Below are 18,793 nucleotides of genomic sequence, written 5' to 3' on the forward strand. Positions count from 1 at the left end.
TTCGAAGACGAAAACTTTATATTACAAGTTTAACTTTATTTATCATGTTTACACAAATTTGGTATTTAAAAGAATCTAATAAATTCCTTACTTCACTTCTTTAGAAATATTATACTAAATGAACCAGAAGCGATCGTAATAATATTAGTCCTCCAGGTTTCAGTTCTATATTACATATTTTATCAAGGGATTCTCCACATTCTAACTGACGAAGACCATTAAGATCATTCAGAGTCTGCTTAATGACTACGTACAGTATTTTTAATATATAAACATGTGTACATATTTTCGAAACAGTATTTACGATATCTTAAAAAAACAGAAAATAAATCAGATTCAGCGATTTTATCATGTTAAGCAAAATAGCTGCTTTCATGCGAGTTAAATGATATACTCGTAAATGCGTCGTATTTTATTCAAGCTTTCCTATTGATTGGAATATATAAATACCTCTAAACTTCTTGGGAAATATGCAAGTACGAGATGATAAAATCTCAGACATACTTGTATATGAATGTAACATTAAGTAATCCAAGGAATCTATATATGTATATTATTCATGTTTTTTTTTTATACGGTAGTTGCCTATTAGCTACGGACGAACGACGGTCACCACCGCCCATACACATTAGCGCCGTAAGAAATATAACCATTCCTTACAAATCACCAATGCGCAAACAACCTTGGAAATTAAAATTACCTTGTAGTTACAATGGCGAACTCACCCTTTAAACTCAAATATAACAATACTAAGTATTCCTGTATTCTGAAATGGTCGTAGGTTTGGTTGGGTTAGGTGATTGCCACTCTACAAATACCACACATTTTAAGCCATAGTTACATATCCTGAAGGATCCTCTCGGAAACGTAACGCTTATCTGAAGTAAAAACGGAACCCCCATTTTATTTAATAAAGTCATTCACGTGAAACTCTAATTGTCCTTTATCTTACGCTCTATTACCCGTTTTGTTAGAAAGAGATAAAAAATATCCAGCATTGTTCTTTCTTAAAATGATTTGTGAAAACAATTTGGCGGGATTTCTTTACGACGTAAGTTAATTCTCGGTTGAGGAAATAAGTCGGATGTGTTCTGATACGTTTCTGCTGTCAAAACGTATGAAAATGTTTAAATAATAAACATCATCATTTGATATAAATCTCTAGTTTATTTAATTATAATATAATACATATATTATCAATTTTGTTGCGCGTTAAATTTATGAAAACATTGTATCCCAAATTTATGTTTTATTTTGTCTCTTCGTAAGGCTTTCACAACGTCACAGTTATAACTGTCTTTTTTATGTTAAAGGGGGCAAACGAGCAGGAGGCTCACCTGATGGAAAGTGATTACCACCTCCCATGGACATCTGCAACACCAGGGGGGTTACAGGTGCGTTGCCAGCCTTTAAGAAATAAGTACGCTCTTTTCTTGAAGTTTCCCTAGTCGTATCGGTTCGGAAAAACCGCCGGCGAAAGCTGGTTCCACAGAGTGGTGTCTTAAGGTCATCTTTGAGGGTTCTCAGAAAAAATAAATTATATTACTTTAAAGCGGTTTATATATACACACCAGAAATAATTGCACATCGACAGCAGAATAATGCTTATTAAAAAATCGTTGCTTAATTTATGATTAGTTGCAACTGACTGATAAGAATAACTACTAAGCGTGTATCACAACTCCTCACGTGTTTTCCGATCAATAGTCGTGAATAGCAATAGCGATCCCACGATGATTATGGCCGCCGAGCCTAACACTGACTAGTTAATAGAAATGCGAAACCCTGTTACTAATCTGCTTCAAGTGAAATAAACCGTAGGGTTTGCTTTTGTACGTACTGATATCGTTCACGTTTATATAGTATACCGGTACATATATCAAATAGGCTGTAAAGTGGTCTAAGGTTAACCAAGCTTACCTTTAAACGAATAGTAAAATGGATGTGACATTTTTATAAATCAAATTAACTATGGCTGTTTTCGTTCGCACATTTCCTTGGAGGCTTTGTACAAGCCCGACTGGGGTAGGTTCCACCGTCTTTTCACATATTTAACAAACATAATAAGTGTTATTGTGATGCGGTTTGAAGGGATGTAACGTCATAGTTTCTAAGGTGGTCGGCATATTGGCGATGTGAGAATTGGTTAATATTGCTCGTAACGCCAATGCTCCATATGCCCTTCTACCTTTGCATAACATTAAAAAAGTTATACATTTATGAACATATTTACTTGTCTGTGCGTATTAAAAAGACCCTGTCGGTTGTGTGAAGTTAAATTTGGTATAGAGACTTAAGACAAGAGATAGCTACATTATTTAAACAAGAGTTTATTAATTAACATATGATACTATTAAGTCCATACTTAAAAAAAAACTGCTAGTCAATTGGAATTTCGTTATTCAAAAAGCACCCAACGTGTCATCGACTTCATGATTTTATTTAAATTGAAATATCTAGTGCAATTAGGAAATATAATGACGACGATTTGAAATATATATTTTGATTTGAGTAAAAATAATATTTTTTGTATTTTTTAATTGAGTTTCATTATAACCATTAGATCAGCAGTGTACTGTTCGATACCATTTCCAATCAAGACAATCTTCATTGTTTATTGGCAACGCGTTGCGTGTAATCCCCTCGCTTGACCTGAATGTAAAACACAGGTGAACTATGTAATCGTAGCATACCTAGGTTTATAGAGGCCTAGCATACCTAGATGCCTTGATTATTAAAGTGGATAAAGCAAGCGTATTAATCATCAAAAAATATAAGTCAAATTTATGTAAAGAACTATTTCATATCGAATTCGGGTCGGTACAAAAGTTTCAGCGTATAATAATGCCACTGATACCTATGAATTTTTTGATAATTATTTGTTAGCGGTCATGTGTAATTATTCGGTTTTTATTGAGATTCGTCTGCTGTTTGACCACGCCATAGACAGCTCATTCAATAGACATGAGTAATTTTTCAGAGATAAGTATCTAATACTTATCTCTGAAAAATTACTCATGTCAAATCAAACCTTAGAAGGTTTGGTTGTTTTATTCATTAATTTACATTTCCTACTAAAGAGTAGCAGAGTTTTTAGTTTGTTCAAACTACATTATTTATCGTTAAAAGTAATAATAATTCGTAGATCAATTTGTACATTTCTTAAACGTTTTCACAAATTATAGCAATAAAGTTTGATATACTTCGAGTGAGGGATTATAAGTCTTTTTTTAATTCAATTAGTTTTATTGGCGGTCTGTTAGCACGCACGTCGCGCTTTTCCTCAGAAATTAAACGTCATAAAACCGACGGGGAAAACTTTTAATTCGTAAGTCATAAAATTGTAACTTTTTATCCACTATGTTAGATTTTAAAACCGAAAACAATAAAAATAAAAGAATCAAGAAACTATAAATTAAAAAACCCATCAAGCTGGGGGATATAATAAGTTAAATAAGACCTAAACAGATAAACTCACACACGCACGCACACACACTAATAAACACAAACAAACTGATACAAATACAGATAAACAATATCCAACTCAGACATAGAACTGTAAATATTAAACAATCAATGTACGAAATATATTCAACGGTGTTTGAATATTATCAAAACTATTAGTAAATTTCATTAAGAGAAGCGTATCAAAGAGCTCTTCAATTTGTGCTAACGTCATCGAGTTCTAGACTAGAACGTTAAATTAAACACTAAACGCCTTTCGTTGAAATTAGACGGGATTAGCAGCTTGCGGGGAATTATAACCCTTTCAAGAAATTCATTACATTTAATGTCTCTCATTTATAATATGTGTCTTAAACATTCGAGTTTATTTGAATTAATGTTGAGCGGAGCCTGAAACTTCAAACGTAAATTTTATCAATATATTTATACAAATAACAGTAGCATATGGGAAAATTTACTCGATCAATTTATAAAGAGGTGAATTTTATTTATTAAAGAATTTCATTGGAAAAGAAGAATAGGCTTTAGTGCACCCAGGGGCCCATGTCTAATAGTTGCTAGTGGCTGACGACGAAGCGCTTGATTGTTTAAACAAAATTATACGCAACCAGTAGTAATGTAACTACGTATTTATTATTTATTAATAGTTTTTTATCGTATTTTAAACAATTATATACTAAACTAATAATATTTGTATATTTTCTTAAGATAAAGTAGTACTTTATTTATTATTCGTAACTTCATAATACTTCATACTTCAACAAAGTATAATAATGCTTTTTTTTTAACTGAAGTAGTTTGTTTTTATTTTCCAGCGCATTGATTTAAATATGTAATATTGTTTACATTTATGTCAAACTTGTGCAACGTAAAGTCAAATCAAAATATTCAGTTAGGCTCTTGCGAGCATTTTACACAATTAAATTACATTTAAAACTACTATCGGTTCTGAATGTAGTTTCTACTTAAAACAACCGGCGAGAAACTGAGTAATTACTCTTTTCCGATAATAAGTTACATAATTATTTATCACGCATGGAAATCAACGAATACTAACTTTACACGTTTTTTTATCATCTATACAATTTATCTAATATTACGCCTCATTAATATGAGATAGAAAATTATTAATTATAAAGCTAAACGTGTTTCTTGAACCTGGACCAAGGAAGGATGAATCGACTTTGCAATACGGAAACCTTTACTTGTCGTGTCTATACAATGTTTGACACTGTTTCTATCAAAATAATCACTATTTTATATGATATAAGGTCTAAAAATCGAATCTACGAATTTTTAAATATTGCTAGACGGCGTGTATCGTTGAGCCATTAAGACTTTATTGCTGTATTTTCAAGAAACGTTTCAGTAGTTCGATACATTGTCGGGGTTTCGTGATTTCAAAACATTGAAGGTTGAGTTTTTCCACTTACTCACTTTATAGTTACATTAGCCTTTCGGAAAACTTTAATAATAATAAAAAACGTATCTGATTACTTAAGCACAATGAAGAAATACTTAATTTATTGGCTGAAAGCACCAGCCGACTACGCAGGACATCTTATCGTGCAAAAGTGTGAGCGCAAAAACAGATGCACGCTCTATTCCGTCACTCTCATAATCCGGATAGAGTTCAGGCGCACGAACAACGGCTTTACGAACTTTCCGAAGCGCAGAAGTGCACACACTTCCAACTTTCAGACTCCGAGCTTTTACTGAGAATTTCAACCAAGAACCTCGGAATCTGTGCCCTTATCAACCACTAGTCTAATTAAAAGCGTGGAACTGCGTGGAACTGCGAAGGGCAGCTAATTACATATGTGTTAAGAACCGATACTTAAACCTTTCTCGATAAGCGGTGCATCTTATACGTAATACCTTTTACGTATGTTGTTTAAGTAATTTTTAGTTGGCAATTACAAAAAAAGTTTCCTCATTATTATAAGCGTAGTTTTTAAAAATCTAACATTGCTAACTGATGCTACTATGATCGGGCGGAATTAAAAAGATACAATCTTGATTACAAACCTAAAACTAATCAACACGAATTTCACATTCGATTGTGGAAATAACAGGTACCTACATTTATTTTTAATTGAAAGTTGTTACCGGTATAAAGCGTGAACTTTTCACGTGGAAACGTGTAAGAAGATTACATCAGGACATCTCTCAATTACCGAGCATCAGAAATAAATCGTCCAATACAGTGGTTCCCAAAGTTAACGGGAACGCGACCCTGCAACGAAATTTTGTACATGAGTGCAAACTATAATCACATTAAAAGCGATATGAAAATATCATGAGCCTTAGACAAAATCTATCCGCAAATAACTGCGCAATAAACAATCGGATTTGAACTAAAGCGACTTCAACTAACAATTACTGTTTTGTTATTAGATTATAATGAGTTCACACGGCTCGATCTTAGTTAATTAATTTATTGCACAGCAAGAAATAGCTAACAAATGAAAAATATAAATATAGTTAACAAAAGTTAAAAGTTTAATCGAATCGATTTTTGTTCACTCAACTGAAAGCTCGTTCAAAGTATTCAAATGGTTTGATCGTTTAAAATCGTATAGTTTAAACGCGGTTTTAAATCAAATGAAATAAGCAATTAAAAGAAGCCAAAAAAAGTTAATTGCCTAATCGGGAACGGGACTTTAAAAATAGAGAAAAATGAGCGTCTCGCATAGGTCATTTGGGTCTATTTTTATTTATGAATCGTTTGAATAGCCAGTCAGATATATATATAGATACATTCGATCGTTACTTATGCAAATATTTAACTAATTGATACTTCATACGCATTCACTAAATACAGAAAAGTAAAGAGCATCGACACGAATAATATATATTTTAATTTACGTGTAAATGTGATGCTGAAGTCTAATTAAAAAAAAACTTAATTGTAGGACTTTGTGCAAGCCCGACTGCGTAGTTACCCACCCATCAGATATTTTAAGATAAATATACACAAAATATTTGAAAATGATGCGCAAAGGTCTTATAGAGATCTCTCACAGAAAATCTTTGGTGATAGAAGCATAGAACGATAACAGATATTCTACCTTCAAACAGCAATATTTAGTATTTTATGTTCCTGGTAGCTGCTGGTAGGTTGAGTGAGGCATTGTACCTACGGGCACAAGGGAAATAACATCACAGTTCCCAAGGTTGATGTTGCATTGGCGATGTAAAGAAGTTAATATTTCTTACAGCGCCAATGTATATAGACAGCGCTGACCACTTACCATCAGGTAGTTCATTTGCTTTTACGACTAACTACATAAAAAAAATCATCAATACCCTTTTCAATGGAAAATTACTAACTACTAGCCAAGATTGATTATGGAAATTTATGTAGAAAAACTGACAACAATTCAAATTAACTATTTATATAAATAATGTTATGTACGCAGTTGTAACGAATAACTCCACACATGAACCTTGGTTCGTAGATGGTTGTAGAATGCAATTCCGTTTGAATATATTGTTCCTTTGTGTTGTGGAAACATATAGGTAATACTGCTACACTGTGAAATGGCTTCAATGCACTATATTAACCCAACTCTTCATCTCGTCGTGTTATGGATAAGTTAACCTTATCTAATGTTGTCTTAGATTTTCGCGATTATTACACATTGAAATAAAACTAGTTTTTGCCTTCTGCGTGCAACCGGAACGCTACTCAAGATACCAATTAAGAAATCGTTGGCGGTAGTTGTAAATAATATTTCTTTTTAATTCGAACAGACAAATGTCACCTTAGTCTGCCCGTGACCACGAACACTGCAAAGTGCTCGAAAGGTCGGGATGTTAAAAAAAAAAAAAATTAATATACGCGATTAAATCCGGTAAAGACTAGTTTTATTTTAACCTTATCTTCTTTTACGATCAATGTAAAAATAATAATAAAAAAATAACAACAACAGTAATACTTCAAATAACACTGCGAAATAAAATGATAAATAATTATCTACTCCACAAAAATGTATTCAACTAAAATCACCAACTCATTTCTTTAGCCGAGTGGTATTTTTTCTTAAAATTCAAATGCTCCCAACAAATAAATAATTTACCAAATCGATTCATTAATGAACGAGTTCTAAGGCAAGAACAAAAAAAAATAACCTCCGAGTATTTTTAAAGGCAGTTAAAAACCATTCAAACCATTATTACAATAACATTATAACCTGAGTAAATTACATTAATTTCTGTTCTGTATCAATTTTTAATTTCAAATTTCTGTATGAACAAAATCATCTTTATTCAGTCTGATTGATATCACGGTTGTCTGTCAATAATTAAGAGATTATCCTCCAGTCTCTGTTAAGCTAATCAAAGTCGGATTAACTAATTTGACTACAATCTAAATGCTCATTGGTCAACGGCAGCCGATGGTATTAACCGACCAATAAAAACTTAGTATTGATTCAGAATAGTAATTCGGATTTTGCTCATCATTCCAAAACTGGAAATGTTGTTATCAACGAAAATATTATACAGAGAACTGGTAAGAAACTCTGTAGTAACTATTATTCTCATTCGGTCAACTATATTCAATTAAATTAATATGAAAAACCTTCAAGTAAATCAAAAAATCCTAACTCCAAGCTTTTTTATCTATACTGATCTATAGGTACTATTATATAGGTACTGATCTATAGGTATTATTATAAATGTTGAAGTATATCTGTATGTCTGTTTACTTTCACGGCCGAACCACTGAACAGAATTTGTTATCATTTGAGATGAAATAAGTGTGAACCCCAAAGAGGGACACAGGCTACGTTTATATGGCACAAAACACTTGACGACCAACTGGCGCGGGCGACATCTAGTAATATACATATTATTGTATCCTAATAAGTCTTATCTATTAATTACTTAAACAATTCTCTATTTTATAAAGGCTTGTACGAGATGAGTTATCACTGGTATACATTTTTAGTTATTGTAAATTATTGCATGATTATAGCCCAAAATTTACTAAAATTGTTAAAGGATAATATGCGTATCGAGAATGAGGCAAAACACTAAAAAGTTATAAACCAAGCTTAGTGATAGCTTCAGTTAATATAGTTTTGAAAAAGAAGATTCAAAAGTGCTTGTAAAAGCCTACTTGAATAAAGTATATTTTGATATTGATTAGTATGTTAAAAATATAATATATCGTAGATCCTATCTATCTTGGATCTAGACAGAGGGTAAAAAAATCATTATGGTTGAATATAACATAATAAACATTGAAATTAATCAATCTTACTTACAATTACGTGGATCTGAACAATTATATCGTATTTGTTTTTAAGTTATTGTCAATCGAAGGAATATTATTGGTAAGTTACCGTTAGTTAGTATATTTATATATTATTTATTGCTGCATTATCATATAAGCTGCGGATCAGGTCCTGGGCTAAAATCCAAGGTAAAAGTTCGAGCCCATAAATTATTTCATTCCGTATTTTTCACCTCTATGGGTGGTATATGTATAAATATTTTTAATTTAAATGGGACCAAGAGGAGAGTATATCCTTCGAAACGAAAACAATAATTTACCAACGGATTGAATGAGGTAGCTAACAAATAAAAACAAATATACAGCCGAATTGATTACTTCTTTAATTTTTGAAGTCGTTTGAGAAGTTATCGTGTCGGATTGACGTATAAACTGATCCTGAGAGTAAGGAGAAATAAAAGAGAATCTGTGTTAATACACAGTGTGCTATTTATCCTGCGCGGTTAGATCCTTGAGATTAAAGCCGAGGCCAAAATTCGGTCAGAGATATTTCATATTGCTTATTTCATTATGAAGATAACTGTTGTCTATTCTTGGCAGTGTCGTGCGGCTCGAATATACAAATCATACATATTGCGTACTCTATTATAATAAGTATATATTTATTCCAATTTATTTACCGCATGTAAGATATATGTTCAAATAATCTAACAATACTGACACGAACCAAATCGATATTATTTCTGAACAACTAACAACTTTAAATACTTTTTGTAAGCATTATTACAACTGCAATTATTTAATTTGACTCCGAATTGGCAATGGTGCTTGTTTAAGCAGGGTTGTAGGAAAGAAGGGACAGAAAGAGAAGACAATAGAAAAAGACTGCATTTGAATGAAATAATGAAAAAAAAAAACAAAACAAAAGAAGCAGATAAAATTAGCATAATTAAATATAAAACGGAGTTAAGTTTAAAGTTAATAGGGTGGCGTTAAGAGCTAATATAAATTTTTGTCGAAATTTCTAATTCCTTAAGCGTCAGACGCCATTAATTAGCGTTAGAAGTCGTTAAAGACGATTAAAAAAAATTCAAGTGGGCTGTTCGGAATATAAAAGTGCCGAATTCAAATGAAGTTTGTTTATTCATTTATTTATACGTATGTAGTTTATATTAACGACCGCTTGTGATGATTGGGAGATGGGATATTAATTTTTTTTATATACATAAGGTCGCTCGTAAACATTAGCCCTCTGTCATACGAATAACGTTTGTTTTATAGCGTACATAAAACGTAATCTTGTGATGTAAACACGCAAATCTGAATGTTTGGTGCGTCAATTAAAGAACATAGTTGTAACCGTTTCTAGCCGCAAACAAATCAGGTGTCGCCGCGCGGTTTTAAGGTCAACCAGCACTTTTGTACTGTAAGGTTAAAAAGACCGCGCCCGCAGTCTGCGGATTAACCTATTAAAAAAGAAAGCCACTTCTAACCTCCCTAACACGCTCAGGCCGATACACTATTTACTTCGGTCGCCATATAAACACACATGGCTGCAATAACAAACCAGGAATGATACATTGATCGATTTCGATGTGTGCTATTTGTTTTTCTTGTGTGTCAAAGGAGATTCAGTTCGTTTTCGGAGATTTCGCGACTTACGCAACGAGATGGGCACGTGGATACGGCGCGGTCGACGGTGGATTTCAAAGCGCGTTTTCGACTTCGACGCTCAGCGGAGTTCCGAACTTCGATAACGGTAGCGCGATTATTTACGGGAGTCCTAGAAGGCAGCGAGCGAGTCGCCGCCGGGTCGGGCGCCCGCGAGAGCGATGTGCGGCGGGCAGCGCGGCCGGAGCGGGACTGGGCCGGCGACGTTCGCGCCTGCGTGCGCCACCGTCTCCACCCCCGATTGATGTAATATTTATCTTGGATTAAGAACTAGATAAGGAGCCAGCGAGACATGCCATGAGATCGCTCCCCGATGTGTTTTAATTTGGGCTTATTAGGTTTGGAGAGCGCTGAAAAAAATTTACTTCGAGAATTCGAACCTCCAGATAGTTAAGTCCGCTGTTACTTATATTATTGTAGATTTCGAGAATTTTTACTCATTTGATTAGCAGTTGGTGAGGTGTCGGTGGAGTGTTGGCGGATCAATCCGGTCCGGCTGGCTGGCTGGCGGTCGGGCGGCCCCGGCGGCGGTCGGGCGCGGTCGGCGTGACGTCACCGCGGGACGCACGCGCGGCGACAGGTGGGCGCAATGCGCCGCACCTATCATATGATTATGACGTTTCCTATAAGGTTCGCTGGCGGGAGTTAGTAGAAATTGGTCGCAATAAACCCAAATACTATAAAAAAGTTATATTCGAACTCAACCAATAATTTTCCGTTCAAGATAAATTAATTTGTAAAAAAGTTACCGGAGTTTAAAATACACTCAAATTAATAAAAATTAAGTAGATAAAGATTTTTTTTAAGTCTACATTTAAATCTGTATAATATAATTTATATATTATAGATTACGCACGTAATGCTTAAATCCTACGACTGTCTACGTATAAATACTACGAACGAGTATAATTTCAAAACTAAAAGCACAATATATTAAAACGTACCGGTTATCACAAAAGCAGATGCATCGTGGCCGCAACATAACTTCTAATAAAACCGTCTGCAAATACACCTGACCTCATAATCCGTTTCTAATGAAAACGTGTGGATATGGATAACGTCAATAGCGCAATAGTTCACAGGCCGCCTGGCAATGTAAGAGTAACAGGTTCGATCCTGAGCCCTCGGGCTCTCGAGAGCCCCTGGCTTGTCTCCCATGCTTTGCAGAACTCAAAAAGGTATTGCAATTACCATAATCAGTCGTCATCGTATCATTGTATGTATCTTTGACTAATATTTAGTATTAATCACACCCATAATCCGTTTGTCAGTTGCATAATAAAATGTTATGAAGTATATAAACTTTGTCTATTTATCTTGAAAATGTTAATACTCAAAAGTCTAGCTCTACCTTGAGAGAGCGGATTGGTGAATTCAAGTGTACCAGAACTACGTCCGATACGTTGTTATTATGAAACGAGGTTTTATCTGAATGGTTTTCTTCAAAGTCGATCGAAAGATTAATTATTAACACAAGCTACACAAAGCACGCAAACCCGGAATCTTCGGTTAAGATTCGCGTGTACTAACCACTAGGCCATTTCGACTTAATCTTCGGTAAACACACCTTTGGGAGGTACTAAGTTATGTTGAATTTTTAAGCAGTTTAAAATCTGTGATGGCAGCCCCCGACACGGATCGGAAGTAACGCGGGACATATAATATACCCATTCATTGCGTTTCTATCCGAGGTTCGACAGATCTCTCCTCAGTAGGATCAGTGGGATCTTGACCGCCAAGCATTACATGTTAGTGCGCACGTTAATTTGAAATAATCCATCTCCTTCCGGGAAAAGAGGAACTCTAAATCAGCTTACATCATTAAACATATTATACGAAATATAACAACGCTCAGTCGAGGTTTCCACGAATAAAAGTTAGATAAACGTTCATGGCTTTAAATATAGTGTTGAAAATGATAATTTCAAAGTCGCATACGAGATAATGTATTACGAATCTAACACAGATTACTCTTGGACATGGGAGCGAAACGAGATGAATGGGATATTTACCTTCTACCCGTAAATACCCTGTGAAGGCTATCTTCGAAACCATTCGGTGAGGTCGTAGGATCATTTTTACATAATTATCCGCTGCTCCGTACGCGTCTCGGCGGAGTTCGAATCGGTCAACAAATTTGTTTGTTATCACCACAAATATATTATCTTTGCTTTTGGTGTTGTTTTTAATTTGTATTTATTATTTTAGTGTGGATGGTTTTATTGCTAGCAATTATTTAGCCTTCTTGATTTATTATATATAAACTTCTATAAAAGCGTACTTTTGATTTTTTGCAGTTTTTTCCCAATCTCACATTAATGTTAATATTACTAACAGTATTTAAAACGGGATATTTACCATGTTTTTTATTTTTATTTGGTGGAGCCCGATATTTCGACATTATCTACGAATGTCTTGTTCACGAGTCTCGTGAAAAGTTTAAATGTTAATAATAAAAATAACCATGTTAATTTAAAATGTTAATATTACTTAATAAACGCTTTTAAAATAGTATAATATATTTTTAAGACACATTATTAATGAAATTCTTAAGCTAGTTTAACTTGTTTTTTTTATTCCTTAATTAAGTTATACCTGTTGCTCGTAATCAAGGCTAATGGCGTGTTAATAGACTATCGGGTGATGTTTTTGGGCTGATATATTTGAAAAGACTGACAGTTCACCGCTCGGATATCCGGAGCACATTCCTGGCTACGAGGGAATTCATTACTGTCAAAAAATACAATATATAGACAAAACAATTTATAAATGTTATAGGTAAACTATCGTTTTATTTCAATTCGTTCTTTTATATAAATTAAAATGGATCGGAATAGAACGTAACAGGCTAATAAAATCATCTGACATTACCTACATCAAGCGCGATCCCCACTTTATCTATTTGTACCCTCGTCCGTGAGAGAAAATTGGAAAAATTACAATTTCGTCCACGTACTATTGTATAACTGATGGAGACGCGAGACGCATTCGTCTAAAAATATGAGCATGCAGGGCTGATATGATATGACTATATTCAATAGGATTCCATCTTCGATATCTGCAGATTTTATTTACTATTTTAACAACTTAAAAATCAAATGACATCTTCAATATAAGTGGATACTATCGCCTATTGAAATTGGAGATCTAAGTAATATTAACCATTCCTTACATCAACGATGCGCCACCAACCTTGGGAACCAACAAGACACAAACCTACGACGAGGAAGCTCAGCGGAAAGAATTTTTAGCCGAAATCCCAATTTAATATACAAGAAAAAAAAAATTAATTAATTATTCGTGTTATGCTAATGCTGGACCTTTCATCTATAGAAATATTTTAACATAAAAACTTAAATATCTGACGTTACATAGAGGTTTAGGCCTTACATAAGGAAATACATACATATGCACATGGACACTTACATTTTTAACGATCCATCCGTCGACCGCGAGGCTTGCCCGAGATGAAAAATTAATTAAAAAACCACTGAACTCGGTTTTAGCGTCTCGTTTCAATACGATACGAACGCGCTAATCCCTGGCTTTGCGTTTATTAAATCATTTAATGTTTCATTTTTAACCGACTTCAAAAAATGGGGAAATGGTTATCATTTCGGTTACTTTAGAACTCCGTCATTAATGAAATGATTTGAAAAATTCTTTTTCCATTAAAATTTCAAGAAAATATATGCGTCGGGATTTATTTTATTCAAATTTTATATAATTACAATCGAATTTTATTTAGATTCAAGTTAAATTTATCCTTTAACAATGTTGACTTACTAAGTTTTAAACCTATTTTTATATGAATTAAGTACCTACTTTTATTAAATATTTAAATACAAAAAGGGTACTTTTTCCTTTTGTTATAATATATACTATTATTAAAAATCAAAATATACTTTATTTATTAAACTCTTACGTGCACTATAACACAATAGTAATATTACAAGACGTCGTCCTACTAAGCCTACTGAGGTGAAACAGTAAGTCATCAATCATATAAATACACATACGTTACACTTAAGTCTATACTTCATTTGATTAAGCGTAAAATACAAATATAATAATTGTATAATATGTTTATAAATAAGAATTTATGAATCGTTTATTCGACAGGTAAGTAATGAATAAATAATATTGGTGCGAATGTATTCCAGGCGAATTCCTTAGCGATTGGTCGACTTAAGCGCTCGTAGACGTGCTACGAATGCCACGAGCTACAGCTACGTACCACGTCGAATCTTAATATAATGAGATTATATTTTAGTAAGCGTTTCTTACGACGACGACTTTTTCATGCCGGCGAGGCTGCTTTAGCGTCTTTGACGAATCAGCTCTATTCTGCTCACGGAAGATACTTAAATTAAGTACGACTTCGCTAAAGATTTTTTCTAAAAATCAAATGTATTACAACGTTTGAGAACAACTTATACATTACGATATAAAATCCACAATTTTAATCCTAATTTAATGGCTTTTAGTTATTTCGTCAATGTCACGTAGGATAGAGAAGACACTCTGAGCAGTTCCTCTGTTCACTGATAAAGCTATACGAATTTCAATATTATTTGTTGAAAGGATTTTTTTTTATATTTATTTGCAATAGTTTAACCAAAAAAGTTTGCTAATGTTTTTGCGTATAAAAAAAAAGAAGTAAAGCAATCTTTTCTGCTTACCTAATCACTATAAACCGTGACCATTTAAAAAATATTTGTAAATTCATATGATTTTTTTCATTATTTTGGCATAACTAATAGAAGTCGTATTGCAAAGTATTTTAAAAAACAGTGCAATTATTTTAATTAATCATTTATTATTTTGAACAAACTCCTCTTCAACCCATAAAACCGATTGATGTGTGTTTTGAGTAAACAAGGATTTCGACGCGCTAATAACGAATATGAACATTTAAAATACGAGCATTTTTATTGTTTTTAAATATCTATTCTAATATTATAAAGAAGTATAATTTGTTCTTTTGTATTTTCTTTTCGGGTATTCCCCGGAAAAAATGATCTAATTTAAAAAAAAATCACTGATAGAAAGCTACATTATTCCTGAGTGGTATCGAGTATACATTATATTCATATCAAATAATTTACTTTACTAACAAATTGCACCTTTGCGAAGGAGAAAGCGCTAGAATGGATATAAAAAATAAACTCGACAGAGTCTACATTACAACGACAACTTTAATAAAGTAAAGTTTGATAACGCTTTTGTATTAATTCCATTAATGTAACCCGTTCCATTATTTCACATACACAAAGTTTAAAACGAAATATTCGCTCGTGGTTAGCAGTAGGATTAAATTATAAATCGTAAAATCTTTTATATCGTCTGAACCATTCATTTTTCATAGTTTTAATGTTGTACTTGCAACGAATATTGTTGGTGTAAACTATGTAGCGGTTTATTTCCATTTAATATTATACAAATATAAAATCAATAAAAAGGTGTTTTTGTACGTATATATTTTGCCTTTTTAATAATAAAATCACTTCAATAGTGTTATACTATAGTCCTATTATGAGTTTCTTTCGCCGGTTCTTCTCAGATCAGGATATTTTCTTTTCCGAACAGGCGGTAGTTTTAAATTTGACAATCAAAAATTAAGTGTAATGCTATTATATTAAATAAAAGAATTTGATTTGATTTAATAACAATTAAAGTTAATTTTTAGTTTAAAACCCAAATATACCCAAATATATATCTAAATATTACTAAAAATATTTAGAAAAAAAAAATTATATCCCTTGGAAACTGCCTAAAATTGTTGTCAGTCTAATAAAATTTATATAGGTATGTAATTTTTTTTTACTTGGTACCTTTTTTATTTGTAGCATAATTACAATCGGTTTTTTTTTAATCCTATGATATGGATAACGAATAAGAAAACGAAGATTCATCAATCAATTAATACAGTAATTAGCGACTCACAGAAATTAATAAAATCGATTCTCCAGTGACCGACCGTATCTGTAGAGCGATTCTTTTTAATTCAACATTTTCGATGTCGTTAAGGAAAGGAAATATAAGTATCTGATATTTTCAAAAAAAGAATTATTTTTTTAAATAATTAATTGCCTCATTTCATGTGTATGTACATATGTATATGTATAATGATTTTGTTGCTCACTTTATGCAATAAATACATAATACCGATTTATCCCGATTTAGTATGAAGTTACATAAAAAGTAAAATGTTGAAGAATCTCTTGTTACCTAAAACAAAAAAAAAAAGAAAACTTCAGTTTAATATTGTAAAGCCAGTGAAAGGAATTCCTCTTCTTTAAAGAATAGAGATCTATGCTTAATCCACCGTTCCGCCATTCCAGCGTATATTTATGACTCAGAATTTTCTTGGAAAACATGAGAATTTTCTAAAGATTTTTTTTAATCAAAGCAAGCACGAAATTAATACACATATTTAGCATTTTAAATAAATGCATTGTTTAGAGTATTCTATACTAATAATTTTCAATTACTATTACACTATTATTTTTATTAACTTAGAGACCAGATGGCCGAAAGGACAGAACCCGTGAATGGTTACCGAAGATTGCGATTTCAATTCCGAGTAAGTATTATTTTTATGTACATTTTATAAATAAGTATGTATAAAGTATCGTTAATGTTTAAAACCTAAGCTACATATAGGTAGATATATATCAGAAAACCCGCTATGTAGTAGCTTGGTAGAACAAACTCAAAACCCTCCAATAAACAGGAGAAGAAAATGTTCGTTCGTTCGAAATGTTTCGTACATTTTTTCCAACCTCAGGCGAGGATTTGTACGGACCTGTTAAAATTTGTAAATTAGATTTATGTGTGCATTAGCTTTTAGTTTCGACTTCGGCGAGGTGGTTTACTTGATTAAGAGCCACTTGCAATGTTGTGTACTATCTCTGTTATGTAATGATTAATACTTGGGGAAACTATGCAATTCCAGAACGAAAACTTCTAGACAACTATGATGATATACGAGCAAGCCGCTCAGCTCGGAGATACACAGTTTCATCTGTTACAACATCTTACAGTACAGCAATTCCCCTGTAAAGATTTGTAGCTTATTCCACAACGCTGATCAACCGCAAGCTAATGGATTGAAACGATATTTTGTAACTATAAAAGCAACAATATTTTAAGAGTTGTTATGTTATCTGGGTAACGCATCACATTTTTGTGTAAATCCGTATCAAATATCGAAGTTTTCAATTTTATTGATTATAATTAAATATGTCAAACTATGGGAAGTAAAAAGCCTTTGTGTTATAATAAAAAATAACTTTAATAATTTATTTAAAGTTTCTTCTTGTTAGAATCTACATAAAGTGATGATTGATAAGCCTATTTGATAAGGTATAGGTACTTTGATTTTTGAATTAAAAAAAAACGACGATTTTCTTAGAAAAATTCTAAATTAAATTGTTTAATTATTTTATCGGATCAGGATTAAAAATGTAGGTAAGAGAAAAAATATTTTTATCTATAATTATTATCTTTCAAATTTCTATTAAAATTATATTTTATCTATAATGAGTCCCAGGGAGTAATTTTAGAACACGCTCCACAGCGCCCGCTAATGAAGAGAAGGCGTCGTCGTAATTTTCGCGAGTTATCACCCTAGGAGCTTCGACATATATGTATAACGAGCATATCACGAACGGCGCCTGACGTGTTGTCTACATATAGGTACATATTATGAAATATATTACATTTTAACTAGTACTAAACAAAAAACACATGTTAAATACTTAAATATAAACGATAAATATCGTTTATAAACTATATTAAAAGACAACGGAAACAGAGGCTATCTCTCTTTTACATGTGACGTTAAAAAGTTAGTACTTTTTAGTACAATTCATTAATACTTTTTTTAATAGTATTCTTTGTTCTATATTTAAAAAATAATTTAACGAGAATAGAGCGTTCATATTAACTGAAGAAATAATAGCAATGTTCACAATGTTTTATATAAAATTGCCACAGATAAATGAAATAAGTTACATAAATAATTTCCTACATAAAATGTCACTTTGTAACATTTGTGTTGACGACCTCCGTGGTCGAGTAGTGTGTACACCGGTTTTCATGTGTACGCCACTCCGAGGTCCCGGGTTCGATTCCCGGCAGAGTCGAAGTAGAAAAAGATCATTCGTTTTCTACGTTGTCTTGTCTAACACCCAGAGGTGTTAGTGGTACCGTCGTTACTTCTGATTTCCATAACACAAGTGCTTTAGCTACTTACATTGGGATCAGAGTAATGTATGTGATGTTGTCCAATATTTATTTAAAAAAAAATATTTAACGAGATGCTCTAATTTTTATATGAAAATAAACTTAATTGACATAAATAATAATACGTAATATTCGGAGTGAAAACGTCAGGAAAATAAATGTTGG

The 18,793-nt window shown here is 32.6% G+C and overlaps 1 protein-coding gene across 4 annotated transcripts in view; it reads right to left on the bottom strand.

Annotated features, from left to right (window-relative positions):
* The window catches only part of LOC125069691 (atypical protein kinase C), a 214,929-nt gene that overhangs the window by 117,564 nt on the left and 78,572 nt on the right, over positions 1-18,793 (bottom strand). Inside the window, exon 1 of one of the 4 annotated variants that reach the window (XM_047679230.1) lies at positions 10,370-10,564. The exons of the other annotated variants lie outside the window; for them this stretch is intronic. The gene's annotated coding sequence lies outside the window, so the exon portion shown is untranslated. Of the gene's footprint in view, positions 1-10,369; positions 10,565-18,793 lie in introns of those variants that run through there. 4 annotated transcript variants of the gene reach the window in all.

This window comes from Vanessa atalanta, chromosome 16, assembly GCF_905147765.1.
Source record: "Vanessa atalanta chromosome 16, ilVanAtal1.2, whole genome shotgun sequence".
Lineage (NCBI taxonomy): Eukaryota > Metazoa > Arthropoda > Insecta > Lepidoptera > Nymphalidae > Vanessa > Vanessa atalanta.